The sequence below is a fragment of the Chiloscyllium plagiosum genome, unplaced genomic scaffold, assembly GCF_037043375.1.
Source record: "Chiloscyllium plagiosum isolate Xiang-an unplaced genomic scaffold, Cpla_swu_hap1 HiC_scaffold_55, whole genome shotgun sequence".
Classification (NCBI taxonomy): domain Eukaryota; kingdom Metazoa; phylum Chordata; class Chondrichthyes; order Orectolobiformes; family Hemiscylliidae; genus Chiloscyllium; species Chiloscyllium plagiosum.
The window spans coordinates 534311-555257 of record NW_028270194.1 but is presented as its reverse complement, the minus strand read 5'-3'; the positions used below and the strand labels follow the sequence as shown (position 1 = coordinate 555257).

General features: G+C 57.1%; 15 non-coding genes across 15 annotated transcripts; all 15 read right to left on the bottom strand.

Annotated features, from left to right (window-relative positions):
- Nucleotides 1-1303: 1303 nt before the first annotated feature.
- On the bottom strand, nt 1304-1376 carry trnaa-ugc (transfer RNA alanine (anticodon UGC)). The gene has a single exon. It is a non-coding gene; the product is annotated as a tRNA-Ala (tRNA).
- A 1185-nt stretch (nt 1377-2561) lies between these two features.
- trnaa-ugc (transfer RNA alanine (anticodon UGC)) lies at nt 2562-2634 on the bottom strand. Its single transcript has one exon. It is a non-coding gene; the product is annotated as a tRNA-Ala (tRNA).
- Nucleotides 2635-3819: 1185 nt separating this feature from the next.
- trnaa-ugc (transfer RNA alanine (anticodon UGC)) lies at nt 3820-3892 on the bottom strand. Its single transcript has one exon. It is a non-coding gene; the product is annotated as a tRNA-Ala (tRNA).
- A 1185-nt stretch (nt 3893-5077) lies between these two features.
- On the bottom strand, nt 5078-5150 carry trnaa-ugc (transfer RNA alanine (anticodon UGC)). Its single transcript has one exon. It is a non-coding gene; the product is annotated as a tRNA-Ala (tRNA).
- Nucleotides 5151-6335: 1185 nt separating this feature from the next.
- trnaa-ugc (transfer RNA alanine (anticodon UGC)) lies at nt 6336-6408 on the bottom strand. The gene has a single exon. It is a non-coding gene; the product is annotated as a tRNA-Ala (tRNA).
- Nucleotides 6409-7593: 1185 nt separating this feature from the next.
- On the bottom strand, nt 7594-7666 carry trnaa-ugc (transfer RNA alanine (anticodon UGC)). The gene has a single exon. It is a non-coding gene; the product is annotated as a tRNA-Ala (tRNA).
- A 1185-nt stretch (nt 7667-8851) lies between these two features.
- trnaa-ugc (transfer RNA alanine (anticodon UGC)) lies at nt 8852-8924 on the bottom strand. The gene has a single exon. It is a non-coding gene; the product is annotated as a tRNA-Ala (tRNA).
- Nucleotides 8925-10109: 1185 nt separating this feature from the next.
- trnaa-ugc (transfer RNA alanine (anticodon UGC)) lies at nt 10110-10182 on the bottom strand. The gene has a single exon. It is a non-coding gene; the product is annotated as a tRNA-Ala (tRNA).
- A 1185-nt stretch (nt 10183-11367) lies between these two features.
- On the bottom strand, nt 11368-11440 carry trnaa-ugc (transfer RNA alanine (anticodon UGC)). Its single transcript has one exon. It is a non-coding gene; the product is annotated as a tRNA-Ala (tRNA).
- A 1185-nt stretch (nt 11441-12625) lies between these two features.
- On the bottom strand, nt 12626-12698 carry trnaa-ugc (transfer RNA alanine (anticodon UGC)). Its single transcript has one exon. It is a non-coding gene; the product is annotated as a tRNA-Ala (tRNA).
- Nucleotides 12699-13883: 1185 nt separating this feature from the next.
- On the bottom strand, nt 13884-13956 carry trnaa-ugc (transfer RNA alanine (anticodon UGC)). Its single transcript has one exon. It is a non-coding gene; the product is annotated as a tRNA-Ala (tRNA).
- Nucleotides 13957-15141: 1185 nt separating this feature from the next.
- trnaa-ugc (transfer RNA alanine (anticodon UGC)) lies at nt 15142-15214 on the bottom strand. Its single transcript has one exon. It is a non-coding gene; the product is annotated as a tRNA-Ala (tRNA).
- A 1185-nt stretch (nt 15215-16399) lies between these two features.
- trnaa-ugc (transfer RNA alanine (anticodon UGC)) lies at nt 16400-16472 on the bottom strand. The gene has a single exon. It is a non-coding gene; the product is annotated as a tRNA-Ala (tRNA).
- Nucleotides 16473-18915: 2443 nt separating this feature from the next.
- Nucleotides 18916-18988, bottom strand: trnaa-ugc (transfer RNA alanine (anticodon UGC)). Its single transcript has one exon. It is a non-coding gene; the product is annotated as a tRNA-Ala (tRNA).
- A 1185-nt stretch (nt 18989-20173) lies between these two features.
- Nucleotides 20174-20246, bottom strand: trnaa-ugc (transfer RNA alanine (anticodon UGC)). Its single transcript has one exon. It is a non-coding gene; the product is annotated as a tRNA-Ala (tRNA).
- Between the last annotated feature and the right edge of the window lie 701 nt (nt 20247-20947).

Sequence of the window (20947 nt, the reverse complement as noted above, 5' to 3'; positions counted from 1 at the left end):
CGTGACGCGGGACTCCGTGCTCTACGGCCTGTTCCCCGGGACGCACACCAAGACGAACATCAACTGTGCCTGGAGGATCAGCAACTCGGTGAAGGACGCTCTCTGGGTGATCCGAAACCTGCTGATCTTCCAGCTGAAGGAGTTGACCACGACTGAGTGCTGCAGACTGGCACATTCCAAGGTCCAGGACTACGTGTTGAGGGATGCGCTGAAGCTTGGGGCAGCTGCTGCCAAGGCGCGGTGGGGAAAGACCACTGTGTAAAGTCTGCCTGCCTAACGAAGAACAGGGGGCCCATGCAGTCATTTGGGCTCTGCTGACGCCTCAGCTATTTGTATGGGCATATGATTGAAAAATGTACATACCTGTATAAAAATGATAAATTCTGATCTCTGTATCTACATGTTTACATAAGTATGGCATGACCAACTGTACAGACCATCAAATTATTTTATGAATAAAGTATATTTTTGAAATTAAAAAAAAGTTGAAAAAAGGCACCCTGCTGGCCGTCAGCTGCAGCCGCGGCAGGGAGACAGCTGACTGGTTGCAGAGGGGCAAGGGTGTGTGCCGATGCGTCCTGAAAGCGTTGTCGCGTTTTCAGCTCATCTGTGTTACTGTGGCCCGCGTGCTGGTGAATGCGCACTCTTTCCAAAAAGCAGCTGAGGCCCCTTCGAGCCGGCGATCTAAGGAATGACAGATTTGCGACAGACTACAGTCCTCCGCTCTACCAGCTGAGCTATCGAAGGAGAACCCAGCAGTGGCTGTCCCTTGCTGATGCTTTGCCGCGCTCCTCCACTAATGTCACGCTGTTGTCTCCCTGAAAATCTGTCACTCTGGGAGATCCTGAGCCACTGGCTGATCTCCACAGCTTCGGCCAGTGCTGGCATGAAGAAATCGTCTTGAGTGCTCATCCGAAACTGCCAGATTCTACCGGTACAGTACCTGACTCGCAGCTTCATGTACACGTCAGGTTAGGGTTTGGGCCGCAACTTACCGACTGGTTCAAGTTGCCTCCCAACACGTCCGGACGTGCTGCCCGCTCACCTCAGGCAGCTACACCCACCGCCGGTGTGATCCTTTCAAGGAGCTGACTTTCACCCGCAGAGATAAAAACGTCAACGCCGCTGGCGTTTGCCTTCGCCGCGCAGCTCGACTTTCTTCCTACGCTGGACCGGCCTGTCGCTCACGCGTGAAGCTTTTGATCTTTCGGGACCACTCTCAGGGAGGCGGCGTACGCAAACGGTATTCCGGCTGCTGCAGACCAGCCGAGTGAGAGGTTGCACTTGCCGTTTTAAAAGCAAGTGGAGAATGCGGGCATCGATCCCGCTACCTCTCGCATGCAAAGCGAGCGCTCTACCATTTGAGCTAATCCCCCAGTTGGACAGCCAGCCCTGACTTCACTCCTTCCGCAGTGGATCCTAAGCAGCCACGCTCCGGGATGTGCAGGAAATTCTCTCATCCGTCGGACGGCTGAGACCAAACATTGCTGATGCCGGTCTCGGTGAAACGACCAACTTGTCGGAGGAGCAGCAGCGGCAGCTGGTGGACTCAGGCGAGGCGGAACGACACATGGACGAGGAAAGAAGTGCTGAGGAGATGGCAATTGCTGACTGGAGGTCGAAACGACTTCAACCTTGGCGCAGCCACCACGAGCGTGAGGTGACGTCGCAGGGCCCCGCCTGACTGATAGAAGACTTCATTTGGTTGCAGTGAGCACAAAGCGCTTTTGTGTGTTGGGGTTGAAAAAAGGGCACCCTGCTGGCCGTCAGCTGCAACCGCGGCAGGGAGACAGCTGACTCGTTGCAGAGAGGCAAGGGTGTGTGCCGATGCGTCCTGAAAGCGTTGTCGCGTTTTCAGCTCATCTGTGTTGCTGTGGCCCGCGTGCTGGTGAATGCGCACTCTTTCCAAAAAGCAGCCGAGGCTCCTTCGAGCCGGCGATCTAAGGAACGACAGATTTGCGACAGACCACAGTCCTCCGCTCTACCAGCTGAGCTATCGAAGGAGAGCCCAGCAGTGCCTCTCCCTTGCTGATGCTTTGCTGCGCACCTCCACTAATGTCACGCCATTGTCTCCCTGAAAATCTGTCACTCTGGGAGATCCTGAGCCACTGGCTGATCTCCACAGATTCGGCCTGTGCTGGCATGAAAAAATCGTCTTGAGTGCTGATCCGAAACTGCCAGATTCTGCCGGTACAGTACCTGACTCTCGCAGCTTCACGTACACGTCAGGTTAGGGTTTGGGCCGCAGCTTACCGACTGGTTCAAGTTGCCTCCCAACACGTCCGGACGTGCTGCCCGCTGACCTCAGGCAGCTACACCCACCGCCGGTGTGATCCTTTCAAGGAGCTGACTTTCACCCGCAGAGATAAAAACGTCAACGCCGCTGGCGTTTGCCTTCGCCGCGCAGCTCGACTTTCTTCCTACGCTGGACCGGCCTGTCGCTCACGCGTGAAGCTTTTGATCTTTCGGGACCACTCTCAGGGAGACGGCGTACGCAAACGGTATTCCGGCTGCTGCAGACCAGCCGAGTGAGAGGTTGCACTTGCCGTTTTAAAAGCAAGTGGAGAATGCGGGCATCGATCCCGCTACCTCTCGCATGCAAAGCGAGCGCTCTACCATTTGAGCTAATCCCCCAGTTGGACAGCCAGCCCTGACTTCACTCCTTCCGCAGTGGATCCTAAGCAGCCACGCTCCGGGATGTGCAGGAAATTCTCTCATCCGTCGGACGGCTGAGACCAAACATTGCTGATGCCGGTCTCGGTGAAACGACCAACTTGTCGGAGGAGCAGCAGCGGCAGCTGGTGGACTCAGGCGAGGCGGAAGGCCACATGGACGAGGAAAGAAGTGCTGAGGAGATGGCAATTGCTGACTGGAGGTCGAAACGACTTCAACCTTGGCGCAGCCACCACGAGCGTGAGGTGACGTCGCAGGGCCCCGCCTGACTGATAGAAGACTTCATTTGGTTGCAGTGAGCACAAAGCGCTTTTGTGTGTTGGGGTTGAAAAAAGGGCACCCTGCTGGCCGTCAGCTGCAACCGCGGCAGGGAGACAGCTGACTCGTTGCAGAGAGGCAAGGGTGTGTGCCGATGCGTCCTGAAAGCGTTGTCGCGTTTTCAGCTCATCTGTGTTGCTGTGGCCCGCGTGCTGGTGAATGCGCACTCTTTCCAAAAAGCAGCCGAGGCTCCTTCGAGCCGGCGATCTAAGGAACGACAGATTTGCGACAGACCACAGTCCTCCGCTCTACCAGCTGAGCTATCGAAGGAGAGCCCAGCAGTGCCTCTCCCTTGCTGATGCTTTGCTGCGCACCTCCACTAATGTCACGCCATTGTCTCCCTGAAAATCTGTCACTCTGGGAGATCCTGAGCCACTGGCTGATCTCCACAGATTCGGCCTGTGCTGGCATGAAAAAATCGTCTTGAGTGCTGATCCGAAACTGCCAGATTCTGCCGGTACAGTACCTGACTCTCGCAGCTTCACGTACACGTCAGGTTAGGGTTTGGGCCGCAGCTTACCGACTGGTTCAAGTTGCCTCCCAACACGTCCGGACGTGCTGCCCGCTGACCTCAGGCAGCTACACCCACCGCCGGTGTGATCCTTTCAAGGAGCTGACTTTCACCCGCAGAGATAAAAACGTCAACGCCGCTGGCGTTTGCCTTCGCCGCGCAGCTCGACTTTCTTCCTACGCTGGACCGGCCTGTCGCTCACGCGTGAAGCTTTTGATCTTTCGGGACCACTCTCAGGGAGACGGCGTACGCAAACGGTATTCCGGCTGCTGCAGACCAGCCGAGTGAGAGGTTGCACTTGCCGTTTTAAAAGCAAGTGGAGAATGCGGGCATCGATCCCGCTACCTCTCGCATGCAAAGCGAGCGCTCTACCATTTGAGCTAATCCCCCAGTTGGACAGCCAGCCCTGACTTCACTCCTTCCGCAGTGGATCCTAAGCAGCCACGCTCCGGGATGTGCAGGAAATTCTCTCATCCGTCGGACGGCTGAGACCAAACATTGCTGATGCCGGTCTCGGTGAAACGACCAACTTGTCGGAGGAGCAGCAGCGGCAGCTGGTGGACTCAGGCGAGGCGGAACGACACATGGACGAGGAAAGAAGTGCTGAGGAGATGGCAATTGCTGACTGGAGGTCGAAACGACTTCAACCTTGGCGCAGCCACCACGAGCGTGAGGTGACGTCGCAGGGCCCCGCCTGACTGATAGAAGACTTCATTTGGTTGCAGTGAGCACAAAGCGCTTTTGTGTGTTGGGGTTGAAAAAAGGGCACCCTGCTGGCCGTCAGCTGCAACCGCGGCAGGGAGACAGCTGACTCGTTGCAGAGAGGCAAGGGTGTGTGCCGATGCGTCCTGAAAGCGTTGTCGCGTTTTCAGCTCATCTGTGTTGCTGTGGCACGCGTGCTGGTGAATGCGCACTCTTTCCAAAAAGCAGCCGAGGCTCCTTCGAGCCGGCGATCTAAGGAACGACAGATTTGCGACAGACCACAGTCCTCCGCTCTACCAGCTGAGCTATCGAAGGAGAGCCCAGCAGTGCCTCTCCCTTGCTGATGCTTTGCTGCGCACCTCCACTAATGTCACGCCATTGTCTCCCTGAAAATCTGTCACTCTGGGAGATCCTGAGCCACTGGCTGATCTCCACAGATTCGGCCTGTGCTGGCATGAAAAAATCGTCTTGAGTGCTGATCCGAAACTGCCAGATTCTGCCGGTACAGTACCTGACTCTCGCAGCTTCACGTACACGTCAGGTTAGGGTTTGGGCCGCAGCTTACCGACTGGTTCAAGTTGCCTCCCAACACGTCCGGACGTGCTGCCCGCTGACCTCAGGCAGCTACACCCACCGCCGGTGTGATCCTTTCAAGGAGCTGACTTTCACCCGCAGAGATAAAAACGTCAACGCCGCTGGCGTTTGCCTTCGCCGCGCAGCTCGACTTTCTTCCTACGCTGGACCGGCCTGTCGCTCACGCGTGAAGCTTTTGATCTTTCGGGACCACTCTGAGGGAGACGGCGTACGCAAACGGTATTCCGGCTGCTGCAGACCAGCCGAGTGAGAGGTTGCACTTGCCGTTTTAAAAGCAAGTGGAGAATGCGGGCATCGATCCCGCTACCTCTCGCATGCAAAGCGAGCGCTCTACCATTTGAGCTAATCCCCCAGTTGGACAGCCAGCCCTGACTTCACTCCTTCCGCAGTGGATCCTAAGCAGCCACGCTCCGGGATGTGCAGGAAATTCTCTCATCCGTCGGACGGCTGAGACCAAACATTGCTGATGCCGGTCTCGGTGAAATGACCAACTTGTCGGAGGAGCAGCAGCGGCAGCTGGTGGACTCAGGCGAGGCGGAACGACACATGGACGAGGAAAGAAGTGCTGAGGAGATGGCAATTGCTGACTGGAGGTCGAAACGACTTCAACCTTGGCGCAGCCACCACGAGCGTGAGGTGACGTCGCAGGGCCCCGCCTGACTGATAGAAGACTTCATTTGGTTGCAGTGAGCACAAAGCGCTTTTGTGTGTTGGGGTTGAAAAAAGGGCACCCTGCTGGCCGTCAGCTGCAACCGCGGCAGGGAGACAGCTGACTCGTTGCAGAGAGGCAAGGGTGTGTGCCGATGCGTCCTGAAAGCGTTGTCGCGTTTTCAGCTCATCTGTGTTGCTGTGGCCCGCGTGCTGGTGAATGCGCACTCTTTCCAAAAAGCAGCCGAGGCTCCTTCGAGCCGGCGATCTAAGGAACGACAGATTTGCGACAGACCACAGTCCTCCGCTCTACCAGCTGAGCTATCGAAGGAGAGCCCAGCAGTGCCTCTCCCTTGCTGATGCTTTGCTGCGCACCTCCACTAATGTCACGCCATTGTCTCCCTGAAAATCTGTCACTCTGGGAGATCCTGAGCCACTGGCTGATCTCCACAGATTCGGCCTGTGCTGGCATGAAAAAATCGTCTTGAGTGCTGATCCGAAACTGCCAGATTCTGCCGGTACAGTACCTGACTCTCGCAGCTTCACGTACACGTCAGGTTAGGGTTTGGGCCGCAGCTTACCGACTGGTTCAAGTTGCCTCCCAACACGTCCGGACGTGCTGCCCGCTGACCTCAGGCAGCTACACCCACCGCCGGTGTGATCCTTTCAAGGAGCTGACTTTCACCCGCAGAGATAAAAACGTCAACGCCGCTGGCGTTTGCCTTCGCCGCGCAGCTCGACTTTCTTCCTACGCTGGACCGGCCTGTCGCTCACGCGTGAAGCTTTTGATCTTTCGGGACCACTCTGAGGGAGACGGCGTACGCAAACGGTATTCCGGCTGCTGCAGACCAGCCGAGTGAGAGGTTGCACTTGCCGTTTTAAAAGCAAGTGGAGAATGCGGGCATCGATCCCGCTACCTCTCGCATGCAAAGCGAGCGCTCTACCATTTGAGCTAATCCCCCAGTTGGACAGCCAGCCCTGACTTCACTCCTTCCGCAGTGGATCCTAAGCAGCCACGCTCCGGGATGTGCAGGAAATTCTCTCATCCGTCGGACGGCTGAGACCAAACATTGCTGATGCCGGTCTCGGTGAAATGACCAACTTGTCGGAGGAGCAGCAGCGGCAGCTGGTGGACTCAGGCGAGGCGGAACGACACATGGACGAGGAAAGAAGTGCTGAGGAGATGGCAATTGCTGACTGGAGGTCGAAACGACTTCAACCTTGGCGCAGCCACCACGAGCGTGAGGTGACGTCGCAGGGCCCCGCCTGACTGATAGAAGACTTCATTTGGTTGCAGTGAGCACAAAGCGCTTTTGTGTGTTGGGGTTGAAAAAAGGGCACCCTGCTGGCCGTCAGCTGCAACCGCGGCAGGGAGACAGCTGACTCGTTGCAGAGAGGCAAGGGTGTGTGCCGATGCGTCCTGAAAGCGTTGTCGCGTTTTCAGCTCATCTGTGTTGCTGTGGCCCGCGTGCTGGTGAATGCGCACTCTTTCCAAAAAGCAGCCGAGGCTCCTTCGAGCCGGCGATCTAAGGAACGACAGATTTGCGACAGACCACAGTCCTCCGCTCTACCAGCTGAGCTATCGAAGGAGAGCCCAGCAGTGCCTCTCCCTTGCTGATGCTTTGCTGCGCACCTCCACTAATGTCACGCCATTGTCTCCCTGAAAATCTGTCACTCTGGGAGATCCTGAGCCACTGGCTGATCTCCACAGATTCGGCCTGTGCTGGCATGAAAAAATCGTCTTGAGTGCTGATCCGAAACTGCCAGATTCTGCCGGTACAGTACCTGACTCTCGCAGCTTCACGTACACGTCAGGTTAGGGTTTGGGCCGCAGCTTACCGACTGGTTCAAGTTGCCTCCCAACACGTCCGGACGTGCTGCCCGCTGACCTCAGGCAGCTACACCCACCGCCGGTGTGATCCTTTCAAGGAGCTGACTTTCACCCGCAGAGATAAAAACGTCAATGCCGCTGGCGTTTGCCTTCGCCGCGCAGCTCGACTTTCTTCCTACGCTGGACCGGCCTGTCGCTCACGCGTGAAGCTTTTGATCTTTCGGGACCACTCTCAGGGAGACGGCGTACGCAAACGGTATTCCGGCTGCTGCAGACCAGCCGAGTGAGAGGTTGCACTTGCCGTTTTAAAAGCAAGTGGAGAATGCGGGCATCGATCCCGCTACCTCTCGCATGCAAAGCGAGCGCTCTACCATTTGAGCTAATCCCCCAGTTGGACAGCCAGCCCTGACTTCACTCCTTCCGCAGTGGATCCTAAGCAGCCACGCTCCGGGATGTGCAGGAAATTCTCTCATCCGTCGGACGGCTGAGACCAAACATTGCTGATGCCGGTCTCGGTGAAACGACCAACTTGTCGGAGGAGCAGCAGCGGCAGCTGGTGGACTCAGGCGAGGCGGAACGACACATGGACGAGGAAAGAAGTGCTGAGGAGATGGCAATTGCTGACTGGAGGTCGAAACGACTTCAACCTTGGCGCAGCCACCACGAGCGTGAGGTGACGTCGCAGGGCCCCGCCTGACTGATAGAAGACTTCATTTGGTTGCAGTGAGCACAAAGCGCTTTTGTGTGTTGGGGTTGAAAAAAGGGCACCCTGCTGGCCGTCAGCTGCAACCGCGGCAGGGAGACAGCTGACTCGTTGCAGAGAGGCAAGGGTGTGTGCCGATGCGTCCTGAAAGCGTTGTCGCGTTTTCAGCTCATCTGTGTTGCTGTGGCCCGCGTGCTGGTGAATGCGCACTCTTTCCAAAAAGCAGCCGAGGCTCCTTCGAGCCGGCGATCTAAGGAACGACAGATTTGCGACAGACCACAGTCCTCCGCTCTACCAGCTGAGCTATCGAAGGAGAGCCCAGCAGTGCCTCTCCCTTGCTGATGCTTTGCTGCGCACCTCCACTAATGTCACGCCATTGTCTCCCTGAAAATCTGTCACTCTGGGAGATCCTGAGCCACTGGCTGATCTCCACAGATTCGGCCTGTGCTGGCATGAAAAAATCGTCTTGAGTGCTGATCCGAAACTGCCAGATTCTGCCGGTACAGTACCTGACTCTCGCAGCTTCACGTACACGTCAGGTTAGGGTTTGGGCCGCAGCTTACCGACTGGTTCAAGTTGCCTCCCAACACGTCCGGACGTGCTGCCCGCTCACCTCAGGCAGCTACACCCACCGCCGGTGTGATCCTTTCAAGGAGCTGACTTTCACCCGCAGAGATAAAAACGTCAACGCCGCTGGCGTTTGCCTTCGCCGCGCAGCTCGACTTTCTTCCTACGCTGGACCGGCCTGTCGCTCACGCGTGAAGCTTTTGATCTTTCGGGACCACTCTCAGGGAGACGGCGTACGCAAACGGTATTCCGGCTGCTGCAGACCAGCCGAGTGAGAGGTTGCACTTGCCGTTTTAAAAGCAAGTGGAGAATGCGGGCATCGATCCCGCTACCTCTCGCATGCAAAGCGAGCGCTCTACCATTTGAGCTAATCCCCCAGTTGGACAGCCAGCCCTGACTTCACTCCTTCCGCAGTGGATCCTAAGCAGCCACGCTCCGGGATGTGCAGGAAATTCTCTCATCCGTCGGACGGCTGAGACCAAACATTGCTGATGCCGGTCTCGGTGAAACGACCAACTTGTCGGAGGAGCAGCAGCGGCAGCTGGTGGACTCAGGCGAGGCGGAACGACACATGGACGAGGAAAGAAGTGCTGAGGAGATGGCAATTGCTGACTGGAGGTCGAAACGACTTCAACCTTGGCGCAGCCACCACGAGCGTGAGGTGACGTCGCAGGGCCCCGCCTGACTGATAGAAGACTTCATTTGGTTGCAGTGAGCACAAAGCGCTTTTGTGTGTTGGGGTTGAAAAAAGGGCACCCTGCTGGCCGTCAGCTGCAACCGCGGCAGGGAGACAGCTGACTCGTTGCAGAGAGGCAAGGGTGTGTGCCGATGCGTCCTGAAAGCGTTGTCGCGTTTTCAGCTCATCTGTGTTGCTGTGGCACGCGTGCTGGTGAATGCGCACTCTTTCCAAAAAGCAGCCGAGGCTCCTTCGAGCCGGCGATCTAAGGAACGACAGATTTGCGACAGACCACAGTCCTCCGCTCTACCAGCTGAGCTATCGAAGGAGAGCCCAGCAGTGCCTCTCCCTTGCTGATGCTTTGCTGCGCACCTCCACTAATGTCACGCCATTGTCTCCCTGAAAATCTGTCACTCTGGGAGATCCTGAGCCACTGGCTGATCTCCACAGATTCGGCCTGTGCTGGCATGAAAAAATCGTCTTGAGTGCTGATCCGAAACTGCCAGATTCTGCCGGTACAGTACCTGACTCTCGCAGCTTCACGTACACGTCAGGTTAGGGTTTGGGCCGCAGCTTACCGACTGGTTCAAGTTGCCTCCCAACACGTCCGGACGTGCTGCCCGCTGACCTCAGGCAGCTACACCCACCGCCGGTGTGATCCTTTCAAGGAGCTGACTTTCACCCGCAGAGATAAAAACGTCAACGCCGCTGGCGTTTGCCTTCGCCGCGCAGCTCGACTTTCTTCCTACGCTGGACCGGCCTGTCGCTCACGCGTGAAGCTTTTGATCTTTCGGGACCACTCTCAGGGAGACGGCGTACGCAAACGGTATTCCGGCTGCTGCAGACCAGCCGAGTGAGAGGTTGCACTTGCCGTTTTAAAAGCAAGTGGAGAATGCGGGCATCGATCCCGCTACCTCTCGCATGCAAAGCGAGCGCTCTACCATTTGAGCTAATCCCCCAGTTGGACAGCCAGCCCTGACTTCACTCCTTCCGCAGTGGATCCTAAGCAGCCACGCTCCGGGATGTGCAGGAAATTCTCTCATCCGTCGGACGGCTGAGACCAAACATTGCTGATGCCGGTCTCGGTGAAACGACCAACTTGTCGGAGGAGCAGCAGCGGCAGCTGGTGGACTCAGGCGAGGCGGAACGACACATGGACGAGGAAAGAAGTGCTGAGGAGATGGCAATTGCTGACTGGAGGTCGAAACGACTTCAACCTTGGCGCAGCCACCACGAGCGTGAGGTGACGTCGCAGGGCCCCGCCTGACTGATAGAAGACTTCATTTGGTTGCAGTGAGCACAAAGCGCTTTTGTGTGTTGGGGTTGAAAAAAGGGCACCCTGCTGGCCGTCAGCTGCAACCGCGGCAGGGAGACAGCTGACTCGTTGCAGAGAGGCAAGGGTGTGTGCCGATGCGTCCTGAAAGCGTTGTCGCGTTTTCAGCTCATCTGTGTTGCTGTGGCACGCGTGCTGGTGAATGCGCACTCTTTCCAAAAAGCAGCCGAGGCTCCTTCGAGCCGGCGATCTAAGGAACGACAGATTTGCGACAGACCACAGTCCTCCGCTCTACCAGCTGAGCTATCGAAGGAGAGCCCAGCAGTGCCTCTCCCTTGCTGATGCTTTGCTGCGCACCTCCACTAATGTCACGCCATTGTCTCCCTGAAAATCTGTCACTCTGGGAGATCCTGAGCCACTGGCTGATCTCCACAGATTCGGCCTGTGCTGGCATGAAAAAATCGTCTTGAGTGCTGATCCGAAACTGCCAGATTCTGCCGGTACAGTACCTGACTCTCGCAGCTTCACGTACACGTCAGGTTAGGGTTTGGGCCGCAGCTTACCGACTGGTTCAAGTTGCCTCCCAACACGTCCGGACGTGCTGCCCGCTGACCTCAGGCAGCTACACCCACCGCCGGTGTGATCCTTTCAAGGAGCTGACTTTCACCCGCAGAGATAAAAACGTCAACGCCGCTGGCGTTTGCCTTCGCCGCACAGCTCGACTTTCTTCCTACGCTGGACCGGCCTGTCGCTCACGCGTGAAGCTTTTGATCTTTCGGGACCACTCTCAGGGAGACGGCGTACGCAAACGGTATTCCGGCTGCTGCAGACCAGCCGAGTGAGAGGTTGCACTTGCCGTTTTAAAAGCAAGTGGAGAATGCGGGCATCGATCCCGCTACCTCTCGCATGCAAAGCGAGCGCTCTACCATTTGAGCTAATCCCCCAGTTGGACAGCCAGCCCTGACTTCACTCCTTCCGCAGTGGATCCTAAGCAGCCACGCTCCGGGATGTGCAGGAAATTCTCTCATCCGTCGGACGGCTGAGACCAAACATTGCTGATGCCGGTCTCGGTGAAACGACCAACTTGTCGGAGGAGCAGCAGCGGCAGCTGGTGGACTCAGGCGAGGCGGAACGACACATGGACGAGGAAAGAAGTGCTGAGGAGATGGCAATTGCTGACTGGAGGTCGAAACGACTTCAACCTTGGCGCAGCCACCACGAGCGTGAGGTGACGTCGCAGGGCCCCGCCTGACTGATAGAAGACTTCATTTGGTTGCAGTGAGCACAAAGCGCTTTTGTGTGTTGGGGTTGAAAAAAGGGCACCCTGCTGGCCGTCAGCTGCAACCGCGGCAGGGAGACAGCTGACTCGTTGCAGAGAGGCAAGGGTGTGTGCCGATGCGTCCTGAAAGCGTTGTCGCGTTTTCAGCTCATCTGTGTTGCTGTGGCACGCGTGCTGGTGAATGCGCACTCTTTCCAAAAAGCAGCCGAGGCTCCTTCGAGCCGGCGATCTAAGGAACGACAGATTTGCGACAGACCACAGTCCTCCGCTCTACCAGCTGAGCTATCGAAGGAGAGCCCAGCAGTGCCTCTCCCTTGCTGATGCTTTGCTGCGCACCTCCACTAATGTCACGCCATTGTCTCCCTGAAAATCTGTCACTCTGGGAGATCCTGAGCCACTGGCTGATCTCCACAGATTCGGCCTGTGCTGGCATGAAAAAATCGTCTTGAGTGCTGATCCGAAACTGCCAGATTCTGCCGGTACAGTACCTGACTCTCGCAGCTTCACGTACACGTCAGGTTAGGGTTTGGGCCGCAGCTTACCGACTGGTTCAAGTTGCCTCCCAACACGTCCGGACGTGCTGCCCGCTGACCTCAGGCAGCTACACCCACCGCCGGTGTGATCCTTTCAAGGAGCTGACTTTCACCCGCAGAGATAAAAACGTCAACGCCGCTGGCGTTTGCCTTCGCCGCGCAGCTCGACTTTCTTCCTACGCTGGACCGGCCTGTCGCTCACGCGTGAAGCTTTTGATCTTTCGGGACCACTCTCAGGGAGACGGCGTACGCAAACGGTATTCCGGCTGCTGCAGACCAGCCGAGTGAGAGGTTGCACTTGCCGTTTTAAAAGCAAGTGGAGAATGCGGGCATCGATCCCGCTACCTCTCGCATGCAAAGCGAGCGCTCTACCATTTGAGCTAATCCCCCAGTTGGACAGCCAGCCCTGACTTCACTCCTTCCGCAGTGGATCCTAAGCAGCCACGCTCCGGGATGTGCAGGAAATTCTCTCATCCGTCGGACGGCTGAGACCAAACATTGCTGATGCCGGTCTCGGTGAAACGACCAACTTGTCGGAGGAGCAGCAGCGGCAGCTGGTGGACTCAGGCGAGGCGGAACGACACATGGACGAGGAAAGAAGTGCTGAGGAGATGGCAATTGCTGACTGGAGGTCGAAACGACTTCAACCTTGGCGCAGCCACCACGAGCGTGAGGTGACGTCGCAGGGCCCCGCCTGACTGATAGAAGACTTCATTTGGTTGCAGTGAGCACAAAGCGCTTTTGTGTGTTGGGGTTGAAAAAAGGGCACCCTGCTGGCCGTCAGCTGCAACCGCGGCAGGGAGACAGCTGACTCGTTGCAGAGAGGCAAGGGTGTGTGCCGATGCGTCCTGAAAGCGTTGTCGCGTTTTCAGCTCATCTGTGTTGCTGTGGCCCGCGTGCTGGTGAATGCGCACTCTTTCCAAAAAGCAGCCGAGGCTCCTTCGAGCCGGCGATCTAAGGAACGACAGATTTGCGACAGACCACAGTCCTCCGCTCTACCAGCTGAGCTATCGAAGGAGAGCCCAGCAGTGCCTCTCCCTTGCTGATGCTTTGCTGCGCACCTCCACTAATGTCACGCCATTGTCTCCCTGAAAATCTGTCACTCTGGGAGATCCTGAGCCACTGGCTGATCTCCACAGATTCGGCCTGTGCTGGCATGAAAAAATCGTCTTGAGTGCTGATCCGAAACTGCCAGATTCTGCCGGTACAGTACCTGACTCTCGCAGCTTCACGTACACGTCAGGTTAGGGTTTGGGCCGCAGCTTACCGACTGGTTCAAGTTGCCTCCCAACACGTCCGGACGTGCTGCCCGCTGACCTCAGGCAGCTACACCCACCGCCGGTGTGATCCTTTCAAGGAGCTGACTTTCACCCGCAGAGATAAAAACATCAACGCCGCTGGCGTTTGCCTTCGCCGCGCAGCTCGACTTTCTTCCTACGCTGGACCGGCCTGTCGCTCACGCGTGAAGCTTTTGATCTTTCGGGACCACTCTCAGGGAGACGGCGTACGCAAACGGTATTCCGGCTGCTGCAGACCAGCCGAGTGAGAGGTTGCACTTGCCGTTTTAAAAGCAAGTGGAGAATGCGGGCATCGATCCCGCTACCTCTCGCATGCAAAGCGAGCGCTCTACCATTTGAGCTAATCCCCCAGTTGGACAGCCAGCCCTGACTTCACTCCTTCCGCAGTGGATCCTAAGCAGCCACGCTCCGGGATGTGCAGGAAATTCTCTCATCCGTCGGACGGCTGAGACCAAACATTGCTGATGCCGGTCTCGGTGAAACGACCAACTTGTCGGAGGAGCAGCAGCGGCAGCTGGTGGACTCAGGCGAGGCGGAACGACACATGGACGAGGAAAGAAGTGCTGAGGAGATGGCAATTGCTGACTGGAGGTCGAAACGACTTCAACCTTGGCGCAGCCACCACGAGCGTGAGGTGACGTCGCAGGGCCCCGCCTGACTGATAGAAGACTTCATTTGGTTGCAGTGAGCACAAAGCGCTTTTGTGTGTTGGGGTTGAAAAAAGGGCACCCTGCTGGCCGTCAGCTGCAACCGCGGCAGGGAGACAGCTGACTCGTTGCAGAGAGGCAAGGGTGTGTGCCGATGCGTCCTGAAAGCGTTGTCGCGTTTTCAGCTCATCTGTGTTGCTGTGGCACGCGTGCTGGTGAATGCGCACTCTTTCCAAAAAGCAGCCGAGGCTCCTTCGAGCCGGCGATCTAAGGAACGACAGATTTGCGACAGACCACAGTCCTCCGCTCTACCAGCTGAGCTATCGAAGGAGAGCCCAGCAGTGCCTCTCCCTTGCTGATGCTTTGCTGCGCACCTCCACTAATGTCACGCCATTGTCTCCCTGAAAATCTGTCACTCTGGGAGATCCTGAGCCACTGGCTGATCTCCACAGATTCGGCCTGTGCTGGCATGAAAAAATCGTCTTGAGTGCTGATCCGAAACTGCCAGATTCTGCCGGTACAGTACCTGACTCTCGCAGCTTCACGTACACGTCAGGTTAGGGTTTGGGCCGCAGCTTACCGACTGGTTCAAGTTGCCTCCCAACACGTCCGGACGTGCTGCCCGCTGACCTCAGGCAGCTACACCCACCGCCGGTGTGATCCTTTCAAGGAGCTGACTTTCACCCGCAGAGATAAAAACGTCAACGCCGCTGGCGTTTGCCTTCGCCGCGCAGCTCGACTTTCTTCCTACGCTGGACCGGCCTGTCGCTCACGCGTGAAGCTTTTGATCTTTCGGGACCACTCTCAGGGAGACGGCGTACGCAAACGGTATTCCGGCTGCTGCAGACCAGCCGAGTGAGAGGTTGCACTTGCCGTTTTAAAAGCAAGTGGAGAATGCGGGCATCGATCCCGCTACCTCTCGCATGCAAAGCGAGCGCTCTACCATTTGAGCTAATCCCCCAGTTGGACAGCCAGCCCTGACTTCACTCCTTCCGCAGTGGATCCTAAGCAGCCACGCTCCGGGATGTGCAGGAAATTCTCTCATCCGTCGGACGGCTGAGACCAAACATTGCTGATGCCGGTCTCGGTGAAACGACCAACTTGTCGGAGGAGCAGCAGCGGCAGCTGGTGGACTCAGGCGAGGCGGAACGACACATGGACGAGGAAAGAAGTGCTGAGGAGATGGCAATTGCTGACTGGAGGTCGAAACGACTTCAACCTTGGCGCAGCCACCACGAGCGTGAGGTGACGTCGCAGGGCCCCGCCTGACTGATAGAAGACTTCATTTGGTTGCAGTGAGCACAAAGCGCTTTTGTGTGTTGGGGTTGAAAAAAGGGCACCCTGCTGGCCGTCAGCTGCAACCGCGGCAGGGAGACAGCTGACTCGTTGCAGAGAGGCAAGGGTGTGTGCCGATGCGTCCTGAAAGCGTTGTCGCGTTTTCAGCTCATCTGTGTTGCTGTGGCACGCGTGCTGGTGAATGCGCACTCTTTCCAAAAAGCAGCCGAGGCTCCTTCGAGCCGGCGATCTAAGGAACGACAGATTTGCGACAGACCACAGTCCTCCGCTCTACCAGCTGAGCTATCGAAGGAGAGCCCAGCAGTGCCTCTCCCTTGCTGATGCTTTGCTGCGCACCTCCACTAATGTCACGCCATTGTCTCCCTGAAAATCTGTCACTCTGGGAGATCCTGAGCCACTGGCTGATCTCCACAGATTCGGCCTGTGCTGGCATGAAAAAATCGTCTTGAGTGCTGATCCGAAACTGCCAGATTCTGCCGGTACAGTACCTGACTCTCGCAGCTTCACGTACACGTCAGGTTAGGGTTTGGGCCGCAGCTTACCGACTGGTTCAAGTTGCCTCCCAACACGTCCGGACGTGCTGCCCGCTGACCTCAGGCAGCTACACCCACCGCCGGTGTGATCCTTTCAAGGAGCTGACTTTCACCCGCAGAGATAAAAACGTCAACGCCGCTGGCGTTTGCCTTCGCCGCGCAGCTCGACTTTCTTCCTACGCTGGACCGGCCTGTCGCTCACGCGTGAAGCTTTTGATCTTTCGGGACCACTCTCAGGGAGACGGCGTACGCAAACGGTATTCCGGCTGCTGCAGACCAGCCGAGTGAGAGGTTGCACTTGCCGTTTTAAAAGCAAGTGGAGAATGCGGGCATCGATCCCGCTACCTCTCGCATGCAAAGCGAGCGCTCTACCATTTGAGCTAATCCCCCAGTTGGACAGCCAGCCCTGACTTCACTCCTTCCGCAGTGGATCCTAAGCAGCCACGCTCCGGGATGTGCAGGAAATTCTCTCATCCGTCGGACGGCTGAGACCAAACATTGCTGATGCCGGTCTCGGTGAAACGACCAACTTGTCGGAGGAGCAGCAGCGGCAGCTGGTGGACTCAGGCGAGGCGGAACGACACATGGACGAGGAAAGAAGTGCTGAGGAGATGGCAATTGCTGACTGGAGGTCGAAACGACTTCAACCTTGGCGCAGCCACCACGAGCGTGAGGTGACGTCGCAGGGCCCCGCCTGACTGATAGAAGACTTCATTTGGTTGCAGTGAGCACAAAGCGCTTTTGTGTGTTGGGGTTGAAAAAAGGGCACCCTGCTGGCCGTCAGCTGCAACCGCGGCAGGGAGACAGCTGACTCGTTGCAGAGAGGCAAGGGTGTGTGCCGATGCGTCCTGAAAGCGTTGTCGCGTTTTCAGCTCATCTGTGTTGCTGTGGCCCGCGTGCTGGTGAATGCGCACTCTTTCCAAAAAGCAGCCGAGGCTCCTTCGAGCCGGCGATCTAAGGAACGACAGATTTGCGACAGACCACAGTCCTCCGCTCTACCAGCTGAGCTATCGAAGGAGAGCCCAGCAGTGCCTCTCCCTTGCTGATGCTTTGCTGCGCACCTCCACTAATGTCACGCCATTGTCTCCCTGAAAATCTGTCACTCTGGGAGATCCTGAGCCACTGGCTGATCTCCACAGATTCGGCCTGTGCTGGCATGAAAAAATCGTCTTGAGTGCTGATCCGAAACTGCCAGATTCTGCCGGTACAGTACCTGACTCTCGCAGCTTCACGTACACGTCAGGTTAGGGTTTGGGCCGCAGCTTACCGACTGGTTCAAGTTGCCTCCCAACACGTCCGGACGTGCTGCCCGCTGACCTCAGGCAGCTACACCCACCGCCGGTGTGATCCTTTCAAGGAGCTGACTTTCACCCGCAGAGATAAAAACGTCAACGCCGCTGGCGTTTGCCTTCGCCGCGCAGCTCGACTTTCTTCCTACGCTGGACCGGCCTGTCGCTCACGCGTGAAGCTTTTGATCTTTCGGGACCACTCTCAGGGAGGCGGCGTACGCAAACGGTATTCCGGCTGCTGCAGACCAGCCGAGTGAGAGGTTGCACTTGCCGTTTTAAAAGCAAGTGGAGAATGCGCGCATCGATCCCGCTACCTCTCGCATGCAAAGCGAGCGCTCTACCATTTGAGCTAATCCCCCAGTTGGACAGCCAGCCCTGACTTCACTCCTTCCGCAGTGGATCCTAAGCAGCCACGCTCCGGGATGTGCAGGAAATTCTCTCATCCGTCGGACGGCTGAGACCAAACATTGCTGATGCCGGTCTCGGTGAAACGACCAACTTGTCGGAGGAGCAGCAGCGGCAGCTGGTGGACTCAGGCGAGGCGGAACGACACATGGACGAGGAAAGAAGTGCTGAGGAGATGGCAATTGCTGACTGGAGGTCGAAACAACTTCAACCTTGGCGCAGCCACCACGAGCGTGAGGTGACGTCGCAGGGCCCCGCCTGACTGATAGAAGACTTCATTTGGTTGCAGTGAGCACAAAGCGCTTTTGTGTGTTGGGGTTGAAAAAAGGGCACCCTGCTGGCCGTCAGCTGCAACCGCGGCAGGGAGACAGCTGACTCGTTGCAGAGAGGCAAGGGTGTGTGCCGATGCGTCCTGAAAGCGTTGTCGCGTTTTCAGCTCATCTGTGTTGCTGTGGCCCGCGTGCTGGTGAATGCGCACTCTTTCCAAAAAGCAGCCGAGGCTCCTTCGAGCCGGCGATCTAAGGAACGACAGATTTGCGACAGACCACAGTCCTCCGCTCTACCAGCTGAGCTATCGAAGGAGAGCCCAGCAGTGCCTCTCCCTTGCTGATGCTTTGCTGCGCACCTCCACTAATGTCACGCCATTGTCTCCCTGAAAATCTGTCACTCTGGGAGATCCTGAGCCACTGGCTGATCTCCACAGATTCGGCCTGTGCTGGCATGAAAAAATCGTCTTGAGTGCTGATCCGAAACTGCCAGATTCTGCCGGTACAGTACCTGACTCTCGCAGCTTCACGTACACGTCAGGTTAGGGTTTGGGCCGCAGCTTACCGACTGGTTCAAGTTGCCTCCCAACACGTCCGGACGTGCTGCCCGCTGACCTCAGGCAGCTACACCCACCGCCGGTGTGATCCTTTCAAGGAGCTGACTTTCACCCGCAGAGATAAAAACGTCAACGCCGCTGGCGTTTGCCTTCGCCGCGCAGCTCGACTTTCTTCCTACGCTGGACCGGCCTGTCGCTCACGCGTGAAGCTTTTGATCTTTCGGGACCACTCTCAGGGAGACGGCGTACGCAAACGGTATTCCGGCTGCTGCAGACCAGCCGAGTGAGAGGTTGCACTTGCCGTTTTAAAAGCAAGTGGAGAATGCGGGCATCGATCCCGCTACCTCTCGCATGCAAAGCGAGCGCTCTACCATTTGAGCTAATCCCCCAGTTGGACAGCCAGCCCTGACTTCACTCCTTCCGCAGTGGATCCTAAGCAGCCACGCTCCGGGATGTGCAGGAAATTCTCTCATCCGTCGGAAGGCTGAGACCAAACATTGCTGATGCCGGTCTCGGTGAAACGACCAACTTGTCGGAGGAGCAGCAGCGGCAGCTGGTGGACTCAGGCGAGGCGGAACGACACATGGACGAGGAAAGAAGTGCTGAGGAGATGGCAATTGCTGACTGGAGGTCGAAACGACTTCAACCTTGGCGCAGCCACCACGAGCGTGAGGTGACGTCGCAGGGCCCCGCCTGACTGATAGAAGACTTCATTTGGTTGCAGTGAGCACAAAGCGCTTTTGTGTGTTGGGGTTGAAAAAAGGGCACCCTGCTGGCCGTCAGCTGCAACCGCGGCAGGGAGACAGCTGACTCGTTGCAGAGAGGCAAGGGTGTGTGCCGATGCGTCCTGAAAGCGTTGTCGCGTTTTCAGCTCATCTGTGTTGCTGTGGCCCGCGTGCTGGTGAATGCGCACTCTTTCCAAAAAGCAGCCGAGGCTCCTTCGAGCCGGCGATCTAAGGAACGACAGATTTGCGACAGACCACAGTCCTCCGCTCTACCAGCTGAGCTATCGAAGGAGAGCCCAGCAGTGCCTCTCCCTTGCTGATGCTTTGCTGCGCACCTCCACTAATGTCACGCCATTGTCTCCCTGAAAATCTGTCACTCTGGGAGATCCTGAGCCACTGGCTGATCTCCACAGATTCGGCCTGTGCTGGCATGAAAAAATCGTCTTGAGTGCTGATCCGAAACTGCCAGATTCTGCCGGTACAGTACTTGACTCTCGCAGCTTCACGTACACGTCAGGTTAGGGTTTGGGCCGCAGCTTACCGACTGGTTCAAGTTGCCTCCCAACACGTCCGGACGTGCTGCCCGCTGACCTCAGGCAGCTACACCCACCGCCGGTGTGATCCTTTCAAGGAGCTGACTTTCACCCGCAGAGATAAAAACGTCAACGCCGCTGGCGTTTGCCTTCGCCGCGCAGCTCGACTTTCTTCCTACGCTGGACCGGCCTGTCGCTCACGCGTGAAGCTTTTGATCTTTCGGGACCACTCTCAGGGAGACGGCGTACGCAAACGGTATTCCGGCTGCTGCAGACCAGCCGAGTGAGAGGTTGCACTTGCCGTTTTAAAAGCAAGTGGAGAATGCGGGCATCGATCCCGCTACCTCTCGCACGCAAAGCGAGCGCTCTACCATTTGAGCTAATCCCCCAGTCGGACAGCCAGCCCTGACTTCACTCCTTCGGCAGTGGATCCTAAGCAGCCACGCTCCGGGATGTGCAGGAAATTCTCTCATCCGTCGGAAGGCTGAGACCAAACATTGCTGATGCCGGTCTCGGTGAAACGACCAACTTGTCGGAGGAGCAGCAGCGGCAGCTGGTGGACTCAGGCGAGGCGGAACGACACATGGACGAGGAAAGAAGTGCTGAGGAGATGGCAATTGCTGACTGGAGGTCGAAACGACTTCAACCTTGGCGCAGCCACCACGAGCGTGAGGTGACGTCGCAGGGCCCCGCCTGACTGATAGAAGACTTCATTTGGTTGCAGTGAGCACAAAGCGCTTTTGTGTGTTGGGGTTGAAAAAAGGGCACCCTGCTGGCCGTCAGCTGCAACCGCGGCAGGGAGACAGCTGACTCGTTGCAGAGAGGCAAGGGTGTGTGCCGATGCGTCCTGAAAGCGTTGTCGCGTTTTCAGCTCATCTGTGTTGCTGTGGCCCGCGTGCTGGTGAATGCGCACTCTTTCCAAAAAGCAGCCGAGGCTCCTTCGAGCCGGCGATCTAAGGAACGACAGATTTGCGACAGACCACAGTCCTCCGCTCTACCAGCTGAGCTATCGAAGGAGAGCCCAGCAGTGCCTCTCCCTTGCTGATGCTTTGCTGCGCACCTCCACTAATGTCACGCCATTGTCTCCCTG